Source organism: Tamandua tetradactyla, chromosome 8 (genome assembly GCF_023851605.1).
Source record: "Tamandua tetradactyla isolate mTamTet1 chromosome 8, mTamTet1.pri, whole genome shotgun sequence".
NCBI lineage: Eukaryota > Metazoa > Chordata > Mammalia > Pilosa > Myrmecophagidae > Tamandua > Tamandua tetradactyla.
The window spans coordinates 101,472,330-101,485,629 of record NC_135334.1 but is presented as its reverse complement, the minus strand read 5'-3'; the positions used below and the strand labels follow the sequence as shown (position 1 = coordinate 101,485,629).

At 35.5% G+C, this 13,300-nt stretch overlaps 1 long non-coding RNA gene across 1 annotated transcript in view; it reads right to left on the bottom strand.

The window, feature by feature from the left end:
* Positions 1-551: 551 nt before the first annotated feature.
* Positions 552-13,300, bottom strand: part of LOC143643704 (uncharacterized) — a 47,398-nt gene continuing 34,649 nt past the window's right edge. The window contains exon 3 of the long non-coding RNA XR_013156337.1: positions 552-716. This is a non-coding gene — a long non-coding RNA (uncharacterized LOC143643704). The remainder of the gene's footprint in view (positions 717-13,300) is intronic.

Here is a 13,300-nt window from a genome sequence, read left to right as displayed (position 1 = left end):
AAATTCACATCCATGTCAGGATTTTCTCTTTTGTATTCTCTGAGATATGCCCAGTGTGTGACACAGCTGCTAGCATGCAGTGAGTGCTCAGTTCCAAGTGATAAATGAACCATGAATGCCTCTTATTGACATGTCACCTTAGTCTACCCCAAATTAAATATGCAAATGATAATATTTGTTGAATACTAGCATGTGTTTATTTCAGGATTTTATATATATTTAAAACATCTCAGAAGATGTAGGACACTATTCTGTAATTGTCTATTTGCTTATCTGTACCTCTCATTAGACAGAGTCGCCTCAAAATATTATCTCGTGGCCAGTCTTATGACCCACCTCCACTCTACCCTCCCACTTCCAAGAAGTAGCTGTGGGCAATTTTCTCTTTTCTTTTCACTGAAACAATAAGAATGAATCCACTGTGGGCTCTGAAGATTAAATGAGCCACTCATGTTTGGCTTCCCAGAACGGAATGTGCCATTAATTTATCCATGGATATATCAATATTGTTAGTGATCTCCATTGAAAGTCATTTGCCATTCATTGATTATTTTTTTTTGTGGTATTTAATAATTAATAGTTGGTAGTATGTAATGATGAATAACACCACTGGTGAAGAAGTTTTGTTTTGTTTACAAGATTTAGGCCATTGTCCAAAAGAATTAAAGGAAATAGTTCTTATTTAGGATGAACTTCCTGGTTTCTTGTGTGCTTTCCTGAAAAGTAATAAAAATAGTTAAAATTATTAATGTAGAAGCATTCAATTATGAAATCATTCCTGTTCCAAACTAGATGTAAAGTATATTCTTTATTATCAAAGAATTTTTAAACCAAACACAAGAAATATATGTTTTAAAAAATATGTAGATACACATCTGCACACTCATACACATATCAATGAGAAGGAAAAGTTTCTTGTCATTAGTGATAAATTTGGTTTGTTTTAATAATCAGAAGTTCAGTGCTATAATGGTTTCATATGTCAGCTCTTCATATACATATATATATATATATATATACAAGGAATCTGAGGCCCAGAGGAGTTAAGTAATTTGTTCAGGAATGCATCAGCAATAGTGACCTTTGTATTGTATAGAATGATAGCATTCATAGTTAAAGAAAAGCTTTTCTCCCATTTCCAGCCTACCCTCTATCATATTTCCTCAATAATTATTGTGCTTATTCAACATAGCCTGGGTCAAAAATCATTTTCCATTTTGTAAATTCAGGAAGAGTAGATATACTTCTTAGAGGCAAAAGTAATGTCTGAAATTAGAGGTTGGATAGGTTATCCATATTTTTAAAGGCAAATTGGAAGGATTGTAAGGCCTTTTCTCATTTTATAAAAGCTGAGGTTAAATTGTCAGTTCTGGCTTCATCCATAGAACTCATGTTTTGATAAATTCTTTTTGAAAGCACTTTGATTCATTAAGAATAATAATGCAGCAGGAAAAGTCCAGATCGGTTTTCTATCCCAAACTACGCAGTATTACTCCTGCAACAATGAAAAACATTGGTTTTTAATTTTCAGCTTTGTTTATTTTGTTGTGTTTTGCTTTCATTTTTTTCCCTTTTTCCAACAGGCAATGTACTAATATCTGGTGTTACAATACTATAATATATAGACAGGGTCCCTATTTTTTTGGAGCATATGGTCAACTAGAGTTTTAGAACACTGTATCAAGGATTTATAAGCATTCCAACAGAGGAGGTACATTATATTAGGAGACTATTATTAATCAACCATTATTGCAATTATTTGGCATAAGAAGCTTTCTTAAAATGTGTGGTCTACATCTATGATCATTTATTTTTCTTGCTCATGGTTCTGTAGGTCAGCAAGGGTGGCTATGATTCAGCCTGTCAGTTGATTGGAATTGACTCTATGGTAGGATTTGAGCTCACATCTATTCTATATAGCACACTGTGGGGCCCAGATTGATGAGGATTTACTTCTTAAAGAAAGATCACAATCTCAGAGGGGTGACAGACTATATAGGGTGGCCTTTCAGTCCTAGAGTCATAACTGAGACAGTTACTTCTCCCAACATCCCATCAGCTAAAGCAAGTTCCATGTCCAACCCCAATGTCAACACCCTCTTAAGAAAATGGGGTGTCAGGGTAAAGCGGCTGTACATTTTCAAACATTTCTCCCATAGAGGGATCAAAACTATTCCCCCTTTCCTTAAATTTAGACTGTCCTGTGATTACTTTGATCAATTGAATGTGGTGGAAATGATGCTATATTAGTTCCAGGTCTGGCCATTAAGGAAATTAGCACTTTCCAACTGTCTAAGAGTCTTGGGCCACCATGTAAAAAAGTCTGATTATTCTCCTGAAAAAGAGACATGAAAGGCCCAGAGACCACGTGGAAAGGGGGAAGAGCCCCCCAATTCTGGTATTTAGCTACCCTCATCAAGGTTTTAGACATGTGGGGTTAGAGCAGAGGAGATTGTCCATGTTAGATGGCTTTACCAGAATCATTCCAAAGATAATTCTGAAAGTGTGCTCTGATTAAATCTAAAAAGTTAAAAAAAAGTCCACTACAAGGTTCTTCATGAAAAACATTTCTTCTTTTGAATTATTAGTTCATTAGGATACATCTTTTTGAATGCAAATATAGAAATAATGGCCATGCATTTATCTAGATTTTTCTTTTTCCAAATATTTTTATTATATCTTCTCTATGATTTATCTAAAAATTATATTGAGGCTAGTCATCAATTTAAAAATGTTTGCTTTGTGTTTGGTTTTAATATTTTATGACTTTTTTCTAATTAATTTTTCAAAGGGAATTAATCATCATTTTTTGGGTTAGTCTTAAAAATAACTTATTATGACTAGACTTGTATTACTCTATGCTGATTAAGGAACTTGAAGAAATTTATAGACATCAGTAGTTAACCTTCTCTTCCAGGAATATGATTTGCTTTCCATTCCTCTAAGTCTTTTGAAATATTTGTATTTTATTTTATATTGCTGATGACCAATAAAATCTTTGATAATGTTTTATTTTATATTTCTGTAACAATATCCATAGGTGAGAGCACTCTACAATTTACACAATGTTTCCTTTATTAGATTTGGGGGCAGTCTTCATCATTCAAGTTTGAAATATCTCCTTACAGAGAGAAATCATTGCATTTTAATTCGATAATACTGGAATATTTTATTTTTGATGGCAAAATGAATTGTGTGAATATAAATTTGAGAGATAAAAGTCATTTGTTTATGTTTAGGGTTGATGACTACAAATATAAAAGTATCTATAAATATATAGGTAAATATATCTAAAATTATAAACATATTCTGTCTATTGATGTTTTTGAAATGTCTTTCAGATGCTTTTAAGACATAAAAAGATATTTTCATGAAATTATAGTAACTCTTTTTGCCTCTTTCCTTATGACTTATTTAGATTGAACATAAACCTTCTCAATGTTTTTGCTTTAAGTTAATTTGAATTGCTTTAAAAGCGTTGATTATAAACTACCACATTTCCCAAACAAAAAATGGTGTTTTATTGTGATATTAGGTGTTTAAAAACCTGTACTAAAGAAGGTTGGGATAATGGAAAGAGAAGTAGCTTGGATGTCATTAGGTCATCCAGGTTCCATCACTTACTCACTTTGTGATCAGAAACAAACGGTTTCATCTTTCTGTTCCTCTGTTTCCTTGTATTTAACCTTGATGACTGACATCAAAACATGCAGCATTATTTTGGGAATTCACTCTCCAATTCTTAATTAATTGGTTGTATGAGACTGGGCATCCTGACCCCTTTTTTGATGCCAAAGATGACTCAAATCTGGAGAATCACAATTCCATGTCCACGGTCACATCTTTTTATCCCGGAGTGGCTGTGACCAAAGCAGGCCAATTCAAATCGATCTTGGAAGTTTTGTTGGGACTGGTAGGAGAAAAGTGCCCATTTTCTGTGTGGTTATAAAGGCTGTGAGAACTTTTTGTAGAACTATTGGACAATTTTGTCACAACTCTGGTGAGTATGCCTGAGAATAAAGTCAATAAAGGGTAAAGTAACACAGAGAGCCATGACATGGAAGGGTGAAAATAAAAATCACATGATATCCTTGGGGCTCTGAAATGGCAGTGCCTAAAGTTGGCTCTTCCCTTGGAACACTTTATTTCAAATGACAGTCCTCTCCTTCCTTTTCTGTATAAGCTAATTTGTGATGAGTGCCTGGCACATATACCACAATGGTGTGATATAAAACACAGTCTTTAATCCAACTCTAGTATTTACGATTTTAAATTCTAAAGCTAATTACCAAAAAGAAAAAAAAAAGGCTCAAAACTATTTTTTTTTTTTTTTTTTTTAAAGAGAGAGGGAGGAAAGGAAGGAAAGACAGAGAAGGAAGGATGGAAGGAAGGGAAACATCTTTTTAAACATTTTCTTGTTTTATTATATTTTGTTTGTTTGTTTGTTTTTTACATGGGCTGGGGCCGGGAATCGAACCGGGGTCCTCCAGCATGGCAGGCAAGCACTCTTGCCCGCTAAGCCACCGCGGCCCGCCCTCAAAACTATTTTGAGGAATGACCCTATTAGGCTACAAAATTTGCTGCTTTAGAAGCTAACATTTCTTTTGATAAATAAATATTTAATTTTATTTAAGATAAGGATCACCAAAAATTCTTAACTAATAGTGACTCCTACTAGAGTACAAGAGAAGCAGTATATAACCTAAAACAACAAAGAAAACTTTAAATTTCTCTTACTGACGTAGTCCAATTACCTATCATTTCTTGCCTGAATTATTATAATGGCCTCTTAACATATCCCCTATGATCGCCAATAGTTTTTTCTCAATGCAACCTATGAAGTAGCTGTTTTAGAATATAAATCATGTCACTCTTCTCAAAATATTTTAATGGCTCACTCAGAGGATATTAGAAAAGAAAGAGAAACCTAATGATAATCTACGTGTTCTTCATCCCTCAAGTCCTATCCGGCTTTATATATCAGCATTTTTCCTCCACGAAACCCACAAGAGTTGGCTCTGCTTTTTCTGAAACATGCTAGTCATACTCCTGTAATTGGTGATGGGATGATTCTTCCTGGAAATATATTATTTTAGTTTCCCTGAGCTTCTATCACAATGCCACACAATAGTTTGGTTTATATATACGGATTTGATAGGGAAAGTCCAAAACTGGGGTGCCAGAAAGGAAATGGTTTCTCCCCTAAGTCTATAATAATCTGGTACTGCCAGTTGGCTCCTTGGCTTGTGAAAAGCCAAGGCTGTTTTGGCTTGCTAAAGCTGCTGGAATGCAATATACCAGAAATGAAATGATTTTTAATAGGGGAATTTATTAAGTTGCAAGTTTACAGTTCTAAGGCCATAAAAATGTCCAAAAGACATCTGGGGAAAGATACTGTGAGTTAAGAAAGGCTGACGGGGGTCTGAAATACCTCTGTCAGCTGGGAAGTCATGTGTCTCGGGTCTGATAAGGTTTTTGGTTTCTGGTTTCAAACAGCTTTCCTGGGGCATTTACTTTCTGCATCCCCACATGTCTGGGTCTTGTGTTGGCTCTCTGCTTTCTCCAAAAAAAATGCCTCCCCTTCTAAAGGACTCCAGTAAGCTAATCAAGACCCGCCTTGAGTGGGCAGTCACATATCCATCTAAGCAAACTTCACGTCCACAATTGGGTAGGTCAATCTCCATGGAAACAATGCAACCCAAAATGTCCACCCTAAACAGTAGGTCTGGGCCCACAAGATTGGATCAGGATTCAAACGCGGCTTTTCTGGGACACATAATAGTTTCAAACAAGCATACCTGCTTCCCATTACCCGATCCTATCCTCTCCATTCCTTTCCCAGTGAAGTTAACTTCCAGCTCCTAGCTCCTTCTTGTGGTTTCTCGACGTCTGGATTACTTCTGCTTATAAAGGACTCCAGGAATCCAGGCTATAGTTCACCCTCATTCTTTTGGGCCATACCATAACTAAAATAATAGCTTCAAGAATCCTATTTACAATGTGATCACCCTCATAGGAATGCAGATTGAGATTAAGAAAATGTCTGAATTGGGGGATATAGTTCAATCTACTGCATACCTCTGTGGCTTGTTCCCACACTCACCTCCTTTCTGGTTTTTCACAAAGATTCCTTTCTTAGTGAGGACTTCCCTGACCAATGAATTCAAACTACAAAACTTCCTGGAATTTCTATGCCCTGTTCCTGCTTAATTTTTCTAATGCATCACATAACTTCAATTTATACATATATTATATATTTTTCCTCATAGTTATTACCTGTCAGAATGCCAGTTCCTTTTGGCCATGGAGACCATATTTGTTTATTAAATTTATTTTGTCTATTGGTGAATAGTCAGTGTTCAGGACAATGTCCTCGAAATAGTTGAATAAAAATATTTGTGGAATTAAAGAGTTAATCAGTGTACTGATGATCAAATCAATGAATTAATATCACATTGCTGTTGCTAAAATAAACAAATTTGATTAATTGATGGGTAAACAAGTGAATGGATGAGTAAAAATGAATGAATAAAATAAAGGAATGCATGGATTTCTGTCATGTGGCCTTATTGAATAAAAAGCAGTGTTATTAGTTTGCTAATAGGCTTTGCAGTTGAATAGGAGACTGATTAATGAAATGAGTAAATTGATAAATGAAGTAACTTAAAACTTCGAATGAAGGAAGAAACTAGTTTAGCACACTAAGAGCAATTATAACATGCCATATTATATTTATACCCCTCCTTTGTAGATCTTTGAAGATCTTGTAATCTTCAAAATATATTAGTATCCTTTATTCATAAAACACCCTAAAATATGGGTAGTAGTTATCAATTTCTCCTTCTCTGAAGCCAGTATCCTTTAAGTTGCTCTCTGGTAAAACAGAACTGGGCCACAGGAACATTTCTTCTTTGCCAGCTGCTGCAGATTTTTGCTTTGTCACAAGAGGGTGGTAGAGGGATAATGAAAAAGAAAAAAGAGTTCTCTTATGGTTCAGGTGTGCTCCTCTTCTCTTTTAGCTCCTGCAGGATGCAGCAGCCAGTAGTGTATGGAGTACCTACTGGAAATCTCTTCTAAAAAATTTCAGTGGCATCCCAGAGGTGGATTCTCAGAGAGTTTTTCTGACATCAAAATGGGTGGATTCTTGCTTGCCAGCCCCTGCCTTGGGCACTTCTGGATATTCCCTACCCAGTGGGCAAATGCTGCCCACCAGTGCCTGCATCTCGGTTTGATGGGGTCCTCTTCCAAGTCTGTTTCATCCTTGGTTCTACTCTGCCTCAGTCATGGAGGTACTGGTGCCCCATATCTACCATTTCTGTATTCTGTACATTTCTTTTCATACCTTATTAATAAATGTCCTGTTATTATTTCATACTTTTGTATTAACTTTTCCCATTCAAATTACAGAATGGTTCTGTCTTTCAAACGTACCTGATCAATGCAATGATACCTGTTTTACCAATGAGGGACAGCTTAACTTCATGTGAGCCTTAGTTTTCTCATCTAAAAAATAAAAATGTAATCCTTTCTGTCTCAAATTTACACTGGGCATTAAAATATAGTAGGTACATGATGGCAGTCAATATTTGCAATTATATGCTCTTTTAATATATCACTACTGAAATTGTTTCCATTATTTCAAATCCCTGGTATATTTGCTTGTTATGGAATAAATCACAAATTCCCAAAGTTATGTTCCCTTGGCAATGAATATTATGATGGTAAAAACTGCCAGACTCCTTCTTATAGGAAGGAGTCTTTCTCCTACCAGACAGGGTTTAGGTTAGATTTGATTTTCCCTTGTTCACAGCAACAGTAGGTTTAATCCTACTGTTTACTCCAGACAGAGTGTGGTCTACACCCAACAGGGTATCGTCCACAACTTCTCCCATGGCTTGCAGGATACATCCTGCCCTGTTTAATTTTTTGTATTTCACTCTACTCTAGAATCTATAGCCCTTATCATGTAGAAACAAAACTAATATTCTCAAAATTCACATTATAATATTGCTCAACATGATGCACACTAAAGCCAATTTTCCAAAATATATAGACCAACATCATTTCTAATCAATGCTAATAATTAATAATTATAGCTTTTGAGGCTCAGTTGCGTGATAAAAATGCATTCACGGCTCTCAATCCTAGCTCAGCATTCACTCAAATTCTGAAGATTAAGAGGCCTTCTCCTCTTTCAAGAATGAGTTATCTTAAGAGTTAATCTTCACTTTGAAAAATGAATCAATTATTCACAGGGTGGGGAACTCTCTGGAACACATTTCAGAATATGTCTACTAATTAAAATTGTTTAAATGATATAATCACATTTCTACATGAGAACTAATATTTTCTTCACGCTACAGTTTCTTTTACTCTAAAATGGGTAAAAGAGGAACAAATAACACAATCCGCACAGAATTAGGAAAATTATCTAATTATAATCAAAAGGTTATAATATAACCTTTTGTTCCAAAGATAACTTGAAGAAGTTATTTCAACTCTCTTAAATTCTTTTTCCTTATATGTAAATAAGAGATAAAAAGATTCTCTTCACAGGTTAAGGTCTTAGCCAGTGAGTGGGACATAAAAGCAACAGATGTCATTTATTCATTACCATTATTATTTCTACAAATATTCCAAGGCAATATAAGTGGCATGCAGAAAAGGCGTCAAATATACCATGTGACTGAATGCACCATTTATCCTGCTTGTCTGTGCAGAATAGAATCTTTCTGATAGAAAAACTCAAAGAGTTTCATAGAAAAAGCTGTGGCTTGACTGAAACTTGTCTCTCAGCTGTGGGACTTCAGTCAGCTATTTGTAATCTCTTTCTGAGCACCCAAAACTTCTGAGTAAGTGGCAGTACTTCCCAACAGTTCTTTTATTTGTTATCTGTAACGTGATGATTTATCCACATTTACCTCCCTGGATGATTCTACTTGTGAATTAGGTAATGCAGGTACTTTGAGAGAGCTTGAACTGCTCAGAACCAAGAAAATAAATCAAGAAATACAGCTCATACAATAGAAGTAAATCATTTCCATCACTCGGGTTGAGTGTCCTCTGTTTGGTATGATTTAGCCTTGGGTTGTTCAATTCTGCACGGACTTGATTCAGATAATAGGTTATGCTTTATCAGTCTTTCAAATGCAGAGTGGAAATATTTCATACAAGGTCCTACTCTCCCAAATAACATTAATTTTTTACAATTTCCACTAAAGCGTAGATAATACAAGCTCAGACAAAAAGCATTTTCTTAGCCACATATTTCAAAATAATTTGTTGTATGAAAGTTATTCTAAAAAAGTGACTGTAATTCTTAACAAATTATCCTGAATACAGTTTTTAAAATACAGTTTTAAATTATTACCTGCACCTTTACTGGCTCACATCTGAAATCTCATTTATAGCTTTAGTTTTTTTATAGTACATCTTCTGACTATCAAGCTTATACTCTCAGGCAATTTCAGATTCCCCTGTGTGGAATTATAGTGATTAAAGACTCTTAGTCCAACATGACACTCAAGTTCATTAACCTCAAGTTCTCTTAAATTTCCAGATCACTTTGATGGTAGAATTAAAGTATCATTTAAATAAAATTTCCTCTAAATCACAAAGTTCTGTTATGTGTATAACTCAGAGAAGCAAGAATCAATTCTTGTATAGGTAGGAAACTTTGTGTCATTTAAAAAAAATGAAACTTGCAACATGAGATACTGCTTTCAAGAAACTGTGTTACCATTTCTAAGTATTGCAGCTAAGAAGTATAATTTGTTTTCTCTGAATTTCAGTTTTCTTCACAATAATATATCAAGATTATACTTAATGATATTTAATTAAATTTAAACAATGAATATCACATCATCATTTTCAAATGATATTAAATGTTCCTGACTTGTAATCATTTTACAATATACAACTTCCCTTGATGCTAACGATCATATAAAATACATAAAACCACTCATTCATTAAATTTCTATGAATGAGTGTCTACTATGAGTCAAATATTCTCTATCTCCATGAATACAATTTATAAAATGATGCTAGAAAAGTCATTATTATTAGAAGTTGTTAAGATAATACACCACATACTACCGTGAGCCTAAGAAAAGTTATTGTTGTTATTAGGAATAACTGCATGAAATTGAATTCTGTTTAGGTAAGAGAAGCTAGAGGAGGAATGCTTAGCAGTGTAAGGTGTAGATAATTTGTAAGAAAGACTCAGAAGTGATAAGAAGTTGAGGCAAAGAAATCTTAAGCTTTGAATTGAATCTAATAAAGGATAGAATGCATATAAGTTTAGCTTCTTTATGCACCTGAATCAACAGGCATTGATGATGGCTATTGTACTGCCTGGGGTAATTGATTCTGATTATCAAAGTGGGGTGGTTGCAACTCCACAGTGGTGGCAAGGAGGACTATCTCTGGACTTTATAGGATTCACTGCTTGTATCTTAATACTGTTATTTCCAGTAATAAATGTCAGTGAAAACTACAGACTTCCACAAAAGACAGGACAACTAATTAAAGGATTCCACGATAATAGGGGTTACCTCAACAGGAAAATCAGAAGAACAAAAGCCAATCTTACTGAGGTTTTGGAAGAGGTAAAGAGTAAGATGAAATGAGCTGTAGAAGAAGGACACTCTCATAATCCAATTCAGCCTAATTCCCTGCTAGAGGTGACATATTGTAACAGCTATGTTTTGTTTGTTATTTTTATTATCAGTATCATTAATTTATTTTTAATATTTTTCTTTGCTGTCTTTTATGAAAGGTACTGGTGGTAGCTCACTTTACAATTTAAATTCCAGCTGTAAGTGTAATGGGACTGACATCATTCCATCATGAATGTGGTGACTGATGGGACTTCGTGTTTTTCCTGTTTTTCTGATGGGACACTATGGAAGTTTCTTCTTCCAGGCAGAAACTATGAATGGACACAGTGGCAAAAGAGACTGTGCTAGTTTGTTTTCTGTTTACCCTTTAAATTTGTTTACCTCCCACCATTATCTGAGAAACATCATCAACTGCCTTCCAGGGAGTCAATGATAGAGGCTGGCAGGATGTCAGAGGTAGATATTAGGGTCCTGATTACCATGCCCTGCCAGTCCCCTCCTGCTGAGAGTGTTCTAAGGCACTGGCTACTGTGCTTTGGCTTCTTCCCCATCATTTCTCTCCTGGCTACTGGAATCCTGTGCCATTACTACATCTAGGAGTAATGTTGCTTGTCTCTGCCCCCATCACTTGTTAGTTCCTTGTTCTAGTTTACAAATAAGGTTAGTGATTTCTTCTAGCCTTTACCCTTGTTTACATTTTAGTAATCCCTTCATGAGACCTTCTTCAGAGTAAACCTTTGAGGGTGCCCTTTCTTTCCTGATGGTTATCCGACTACCACACCCATCAATAACACGTCTTCTCAGCTCATGCCTTCTTCCTAATATCATTTCTTATGCCATTTGTCCACTTCCAAATAGATTCATATTCCCTTGAGAGGAAGATTTTAAAGCTGTGCTATTGATAAAATAGCATAACACACACATATTTGAATAATCAGCCTTAAGAAAGAGTTATAGCAAATTCTGTGATTACATTTTCAAATGTTGAAAAATGAAAATGAATACAGGATTCATGACAGCATAGACCAAGGAACATGATGGAGTTACTTTGGTCTGGTGGATATTTTCCCTTCTTAAAGGAATTTCCCTCCTAAAATATGCTTCTTTTTGATGTTGCTGAACAGGGTCAATGAGCAGCTTAGAGTTGGAAGGGGTCTTAGTGAGCATTCTGTCCAGCTTGCTCATGTGGCTGGTCAAGAAGCCAAGGCCAAGAGTCATGAAGGGACTTGGCCGAGTCCCAACACTTGGGACCAGCAAAGCCAGGTGTGGTTCTCTGACTCCCAAGATAACAAATGACAACCATAGAAGAAAAGGCTCATCTTGATTATAAATTCCACTTTAACAAAAGTGTTTTAGATAGACAGATGATAGATAGATAGAGTGAAAGTGTGTTTGTGTGTGTGTAGTATTTCTGAGTGGTGCTTGTGGGTTTATCGACATACACATGCACCACACAGGCACACACAAACATACACATGTAGCCATGCACATGGCAAGGGGAACATTTATAGCTAGAGTAACAGGTATAGAAGTTGTGATAACAAGAGATACCTAGAAACTATAGAAGTGAAGATACAGATAAAGGCATTCTAGAATTAAGTAATCTGCTAGTATTGGAGGAGTGGTTTGATTTAGAAGAGTAAGAGTTTTGAGAAGGGATAATGTCTAGCCTAGCCCTGATCACTGCATTTACAACAATGTTTTTCCAAAGATCAGAAAAGCAACATGTAGCCCTGGCTCAGACAAGGCCATTAGTCTCTGTCATTCTTCGGGCCTTCTGGTTGATTTCAGCATGAGGAATTGAGACAACTGTGAATGGCCTGGAGGGGACTACAACTCATTAATTACTTCTCTTCCAAGATGATGGGGGAATGACTTCAGATTCTCACAGCCCTTCCTTAGATCCCACCTAGAATACACCTGGGAGATATTTTTCAGAGAACAGCGGTTTTATTCAAGCCATGCTAATAGACTTCCTGGCTCTGTCAGGATAGAAGACAGCCTGGGGGATGAGTTCAGAGAAAAACACAGCTGAGGAAAAGCAAAGGGAAATGGCTTTGCAGCAAGCACGAATTAGTTACCTATTGCTTCTGAGGAGCTAGATATTAAAAAACAAAATGTGAAGTGTGCAACAATTTTATATTTTAGACTTTACCCTTCTTATCGGATAAAAAATAAATAAATAAATCCTGAAACCCTGAGTTTCGACACATTTCAAGTACAGAGATAGAAGGGTAAAATTAATACTAAAATTTTCCCACCTGTCTTTGGCAGCAGCATGCAACACCTTGCTTTTATAGTGGGTGTTTTAAGGTGATCGAGCCTAAATCTGGAAGAGGACATGGGAGAGATGCTCAGGAAATGAGCTGAAGAAATGATTATCTAAATGGAAGGCTGGCATCGCACTTAAATACACAGACATCAAAACATAATGGAGGGATCTCTGTAGGATTGTCCATGGACAGTATTTTCATTCAATAGCATATAAGGAATGGTTTAGATGAAGAATTTGTAGTTTCCTCTCCTCCCTATCCCTTTTGTTATTCTAAATCTTAGAGTAAATAATAGGTCTGTTTTATTATTCATTCATTTATCCATTAATTAATTAATATTTTAATATAATTAAATGGATTAACTGAAATAGTCTATCAAATTTGTTGAAAGGTAGGATGTAGCTTACT